We start from the raw sequence: 6,600 nt of genomic DNA on the forward strand, positions 1-6,600 counted from the left end.
CCAGGTGGCTCATATAGCACCTGTTTTTAGAGAAGCTCAACAACCAAAAAAACAATCTCGTCATCAACAACAGGCTTACCAGCCCCGTGGCAACAATAACAACAACAACACCAGCAATTATGAGAGGAAAAGGGTGACTTTTGACCCGATGCCTATGACTTACGCTAAACTGTACCCTTCCTTGATTGATAGGAAGTTGGTAACTCCATGTGATCCTCCTATTGTTCCATCCAATCCTCAATGGTGGTACAAGCCTGAACTTCATTGTGTGTATCATTCCGGTGCGCCCGGACATGGTATGGAGAACTGCTTTCCGTTGAAGATGAAGGTACAAGACCTCGTGAGGATTGGGATACTATCCTTTGAGGATATAAGCCCTAATGTTAAGAAGAACCCATTGCTCGAGCATAGGAAGGCGGCTGTCAACGTGGTCCAAGGTTGCCCTGGCAAGTATAAGGTCCTTTATGTGAATGATATAAAGCAGTCCCTAGTGGAAATGCATAGACTATTGTGTGAGTACAGTCAATATGAGCACGATCACGATAGGTGCCATGTGTGTACTGTCAATGAAAGAGGATGACGCAAGATAAGAAGGGACATCCAAGAGATGCTAGACCAAGGGATGATCGAGATACTTCAAAATCGTGATGAGGATGAAGTTGATGTTATTACCCCTATTATCAATATTCATGATCCTGTTGTCATCAAGTATGATGGCAACAAAAGGAAGGTGGTGCCAAATCTTGTGATAAAGCCAGCGGGCCCTGTCCCATATGTGTCAGATAAAACGGTCCCGTACCGTTACAATGTTGTTATGCTTGAAGATGTGAAGGAGGTGCCGTTTCCCTCAACCTTTGTTGTAAGCATATTCGATGTTAGTGGAGTGACCCGTAGTGGTCGTGTTTTCTCGGCTCAGCCGAAAGCCCACGAAAACGTCGTGAAGAGGGATGTTGTCATCGTGCAGCCCTGGTAGCGACACACATCATAAAGGAGGCAATAACGCAAATAAAGCTTCACACACAAATACATACATCAATTCAAAAACATGTATCCACATGAACATGCATAACATAACATAAGATTTGTGACTGCTCATAGAAGTCTGATCCCTAACTATACCAATGCAATACGTCAGGTCAAAAACACTTATTGGCCTTCCTCAATTAATGACCCGCTAAACAGAGCCTTTTTAACAAAGGACCTCCCCAAACAGTTTAACATATCCAGTAAATAAATCATCTCGCATGGTCGTTATCAACTAGTAAGCAGGTGTTCATCTCTCACATCCCCGACTTAGTAACCTATCCAGCACATGGGATACTTTCCATCAATTATTACATATGATTCTATCAAACAACGATCGGAGGATCATCAGAGTCCTACCCTATTTCCATAACATGATCGGATGATCATAGGTATCGTACGCAAGTTTCACCTGAATGGGATGAAACTGATCAAAGGGGTTCTATCAGAGTTTCATCAAGCAACGATGGTGGATCATCAGAGTCCTACCCGATTCCAATAGTATGATCGGATGATCATAGAAATCATATGCAAGTTTCACTCGGATAGGCGGAAACTAATCAAAGGGGTTCTACGAGGGTTTTATCAAGCAATGATCAGATGATCAGAGAAATTATATGCTAGTTTCACCAGGACGGGATGAAATTAGTCAAGAAAGTCTCACTAGGGTTCCTCTTCCAAAACATCTTTTTCTGACATGTCAACGCCAATAAATTCTTTTGTTTCTCTTTCTTTAGGGGAATTGGTTGTCATGAGTGTCTGATTATTTTTTAACATGATGTTCTTCTATTGCACACGTGACGAACTTTGTTTCAACATTTCAACATTTTTTTCTTCATTTTGATCTTTTTCTTCTTGCGCTTCGTCGTCATTATCCTTAGTTGCTTCTTTTATGAGCCCATCAATGATATGATACTCTTTCACCTCCTCAATTTCCTAAACTTAGGACACTACTGGGTGACATCGTCAGAAATGACACTTGGCGTAGGTCTCTCCTTACTAAATTTTATAACTTTTTAGATGGATTGAACGCTTCAAGGTGAAGATGCAGTATATCACAACACTTAATTTTTTTAATATTTTTTATTTTAAAACGTGGCATGATGTTTTGATATAATTTTCTGAATGTTCAAATCATTGAGATGATTAATTTTCTAACATAGTGTTAGAATAAACAAAAAAAGATGAATTTTTATTTAATTCCCATCATTAGAGTGTCCAAACTTTAGTATGTTTAAGTGTTGATTTGCATCATTGTGATTTAACATAACACATTTCAATTATACTGAGAGAAAGAGGTAAAGTTATTGGTACATATGCATATGAAAATAATTGAAATGTCTGAATAGAAAAGTAATTAAGAAAAATGGTATTTGAAAATAATTGAGATGTTCATAAATCATTAGAGATCATCGCAACTATATTCCTAAATTGTAACCAATTATGAAAAATAAGAAGCAAATTTACGTCATTTTGTATGAGAGAATTAAATTAATTAATTTAAAGTAGTAAAGTGTATAAAAGAAGCATTTCACGAAATAATAAATTATTAATAATAATAATAGTAATAGTGATAGAAAAAATAAGAAAACAAAATAGTTGATGGAAAAGGTCAAAATAAATGCTGGATTAAAACAAAAGAAAATATAAAAATAATGTGTTTCATTAAAGTTGCATTTTTCTATTTTTTTATAACTTGGTTTTTTTAGAAAAGAATTAATTGACAAGTAGATGAATTAAAGTAGGAGCCAATTGGAGTTAGAATTGTTGTTTATTCCGATAATATATTTACTTACTATTTTCTAAGTATGCGTGTAGTGTGTCTAGTGTGGTTTAAAATGGAAAGGAGATATTAGTTGAGTTATAAATAAGAGAGAAATTTGATGTAAAAATATTCATTTTAGTGAAAATGGCTTTATCATCATCAGTAATGAGTGTAGTAATAGTCTTAATAGGCATTGCATTTTCACTTAATATGTGTGTAGGAACTTATGACTATCTGTCGTTGAGTCTTCAATGACAACCCGGATACTGCAGGAGGACCGATATTAAAATTAAATGTCAAAACAGTCTAACAGTGCCTAACAATTTTATTATACATGGTTTATGGCCTTCCAACCACTTGGATCCTCAGCCAGAATATTGCTGGACTGGAGACAAGCAGGCACAAACTTTGAATACGAAAACGGTGATGGGTTTGTTTGTTTATTGTTAATTTTGTTTTACATTACATGTATCAATAACATGAACTTTTATTTTTTTTGACAGATTCCAAAAGATTTACAAACTAAGCTCAAGATATCATGGACAAGTGCAATAGGAGATAATGAAATGTTCTGGAAATATGAATGGTCGAAGCATGGAACATGTTACTACGATGGGAAGAAGCATAGGCAATTTACATACTTCAATACAGCATACAAGTTTTGGAATGGATTTAACCTTTTTAATACACTCAAGGCAGAAGGGATTGTCCCTGTTTCAGGATTAGGCAAGCAGTACACTACAGAGGCTGCAACAAAAGCCATCAAAAAGCACTACACCAAAGACACTGTTACATTCACTCCTCGATTCATGTGTTCTAATTCTCCACCAAATGAGTTATATGAAATTATTATGTGTTTGGATCATGACGGAATGAGTGCCATCAACTGTACAATGCCTTCATCTTGTGGCAACTTATTTTTATGGAAATTATAATTATAATTATAATGATGATGTAATATATATATTGCTTCCGTATAGATATACTAAATAAAAAGGAAGCAACTATGTATTATGAGTGTTTATTTATCTATTATGCAAGAGATTAATTAGTGTTTATTTATCCATTATGCTGTCTCAATGTATATTTTACAACCATGATAATTCTTGATGCATCTGTGCTTGAAGATTGATCCAGAGGCTATATTGAAAGCTTTTTTTTTTTCTTTTAAAATTAGGACAACTAATAATATATTCAACTCAATTTTAATAGTATTTGGATTAATAATACTGATATACTTATGTTGCATAACAGCAATGATGATTAAAACCTCTAACCAGGACTAGGAGTTGATGTTTTCAAACAATAATTCTGATTCTTTGGACACTTTAGTCACTCTTACTCTATTTACAGACCTTCTTTTAGATGAATGGTTCAAAACTCTCATAACTTTTGCACAATACTTGCTTCTAATATTATTCCAATAAGAATATCCAGTCCAAATACTTCAATTTTACTGTCAATTTTTAGTTTATCACAGAGAATATCATTTCTATTTTGGCCAAACCAAAAAACTTATACATCACTCATAACAACTATTAAAATAGTTTAACTATTTAAGATTAGTGGATATATATATATATATATATATATATATATATATATATATATATATATATATATATATATATATATATATATATATATATATATATATCTTATGCATCGCTCGATGCGTGCTACATAACAACTATTGTCAGGCATTTCCGCACCACCCTTGTTGAGGGTTGTCACTTCACTTTTCTGTTAAATTCATCCACCATCCTCATCTATAACCATCTAGCCGCTGCCAATGCAACTCTCGATTCGTCACTTCACTTCTCTGTTAAACTCATCCACCATCGTCATCTATAATCATCTAGCCACTGTCAATACAACTCTCGATTCATCACTTCACTTCTCTGTTAAACTCATCCACCATCGTCATCTATAACCATCTAGCCACTGCCAATGCTAGGGAATTTAGGTGTTGATGAAGATATGCAAATCATATATCAAAACATTCTCTCAAGTGTTATGCTAGGGAATATGAACATTATCAAGAAGAAAGATGTGATTCACACCTATCATACATCAGGATTAGGAATGACATCACTTAATACATTCATGAATACATAAAGTTTGTTAGAGAAGAGACGGGAGTAACACTGACGATGTAGGACATTCCTTAAGCTCCTGAAGGTAGTGTTTACAAGCCTTTAAGAAAGAGGAAACAAATTTCTTATGAATCTGAAAAGGTAGTTCATAAACCACATAAGAAGAATGTTCCACAACTGACAGAGGTTCAGAAGGAGGTTCAATAAGTGTTTTTCACAATTATCTTGATGCCTACCAAGATTAAGAGTGGAGCTACTGGCAATTCTCCTCAGAAAACAACCACTTTTGAACTGCTTGTTAATAAGAAGAAGTTGAGGAAGATTGTGCTACCATTTGTTGATGATGAAGAAGTAGAGGATGAATAACCTTTCCTTAAGAGAACAAAGGTTGTGTATAATGATGCTCAGAACATTCATGATAACATGAAACTATATCACATTTTTAGACTTGATTTAATCAAATTATATCGTTATTTGATTCAATTTATTTTATATTATTCGATATTACTCGGTATTTTCTTATTATTTATTTCAGGTATCATTATTTAAAGCACATGTGAAAAAGAAAGAAAAGGGGTGCAAAAAGAAGATTTTCTAGAAAAGCAGCAAGCTGAAGCACCAAAGCCCAGCCCACGTTTGGAACAAAAAAATTGTTGTCACGACCGCAACAAGCATGTGCCGATCGCCACGTCCTAAGACCTAGTGTTACGACCGTAACACATAGTGTGACGGATGTCACACATTCCACTCCTATATTTTGGGCTTTACGTGCGTGACTGAGTTGACAGTTTCTCCTAAATTCTCTCCAGCTCGTGCTCTTTGAGATTACGCTGCTCCATCACAGGATGAGCCGCATTCAAGTATTGTTCCACCCGCAATCAAAGCGAACAACTTCGAACTTAAACCTTCGCTGTTGCAGGCAGTGCAACAGAATCAATTTTCTGGAAATCCTACCGAGGATCCAAACCTTCATTTATCCGTATTTGTCCAATACGCTGACACTGTTATAGCTAATGGTGTCACTTCAGAGGCAATTCGACTTTGTCTCTTTCCTTTCTCGTTAAGAGATAAAGCTAGAAGATGGCTTCAGTCTCTTCCTTCCAACTCAGTCACCACATGGAATGAGTTGAAGAAAGTCTTTCTTGCCCGATATTTTCCTCCAAGCAAAACAGCTATGTTGAGAGCCCAGATAAATGGATTTAAGCAAAAAGATAACGAATCTCTTTTCGAAGCATGGGAAAGATACAAGGACATGATGAGACTTTGCCCACACGATGGTTTAGAGGACTGGTTAGTAATTCACACCTTCTACAATGGTCTCTTGTACAACACAAGGTTAACAATAGACGCCGTCGCCGGTGGTGCGCTTATGGATAAACCTTACACCGACGCTTATCAACTTATCGAGAGCATAGCCCAAAATCATTATCAGTGGGGAAGCGACCGAACAGTGGTAGAAAAACCTCAAACAAAAGGTGGCATGTACGAGATAAGTAGCCTTGATCATGTTAATGCAAAAGTGGATGCTCTTGCCCAGAAAATTGAAAGTTTAAATGTATCACCTCCAGCCACCGTGGTTGCCGTAACTCAAAATTGCGAGGTCTGTGGAATTCAAGGTCACACTCCTACAGATTGTCAACTCCTAACAGGAATTCAAACAGATCAGGTGAACTATGCTCAAGGAAATCCTTACTCGAATACCTATAACTCAAACTG

At 35.9% G+C, this 6,600-nt stretch overlaps 1 long non-coding RNA gene and 1 other non-coding gene across 2 annotated transcripts; one reads left to right on the top strand and one right to left on the bottom strand.

Moving 5' to 3' along the window:
• Positions 1 to 2,868: 2,868 nt before the first annotated feature.
• LOC127092293 (uncharacterized) lies at positions 2,869 to 3,850 on the top strand. The gene is made up of 2 exons (XR_007792151.1): positions 2,869 to 3,211; positions 3,292 to 3,850. It is a non-coding gene; the product is annotated as an uncharacterized LOC127092293 (long non-coding RNA).
• Positions 3,851 to 6,058: 2,208 nt separating this feature from the next.
• On the bottom strand, positions 6,059 to 6,165 carry LOC127098915 (small nucleolar RNA R71). The gene has a single exon (XR_007793599.1). It is a non-coding gene; the product is annotated as a small nucleolar RNA R71 (small nucleolar RNA).
• Positions 6,166 to 6,600: the final 435 nt, after the last annotated feature.

The sequence above is a fragment of the Lathyrus oleraceus genome, chromosome 6, assembly GCF_024323335.1.
Source record: "Lathyrus oleraceus cultivar Zhongwan6 chromosome 6, CAAS_Psat_ZW6_1.0, whole genome shotgun sequence".
In the NCBI taxonomy this organism is placed as follows: Eukaryota; Viridiplantae; Streptophyta; class Magnoliopsida; order Fabales; family Fabaceae; genus Lathyrus; species Lathyrus oleraceus.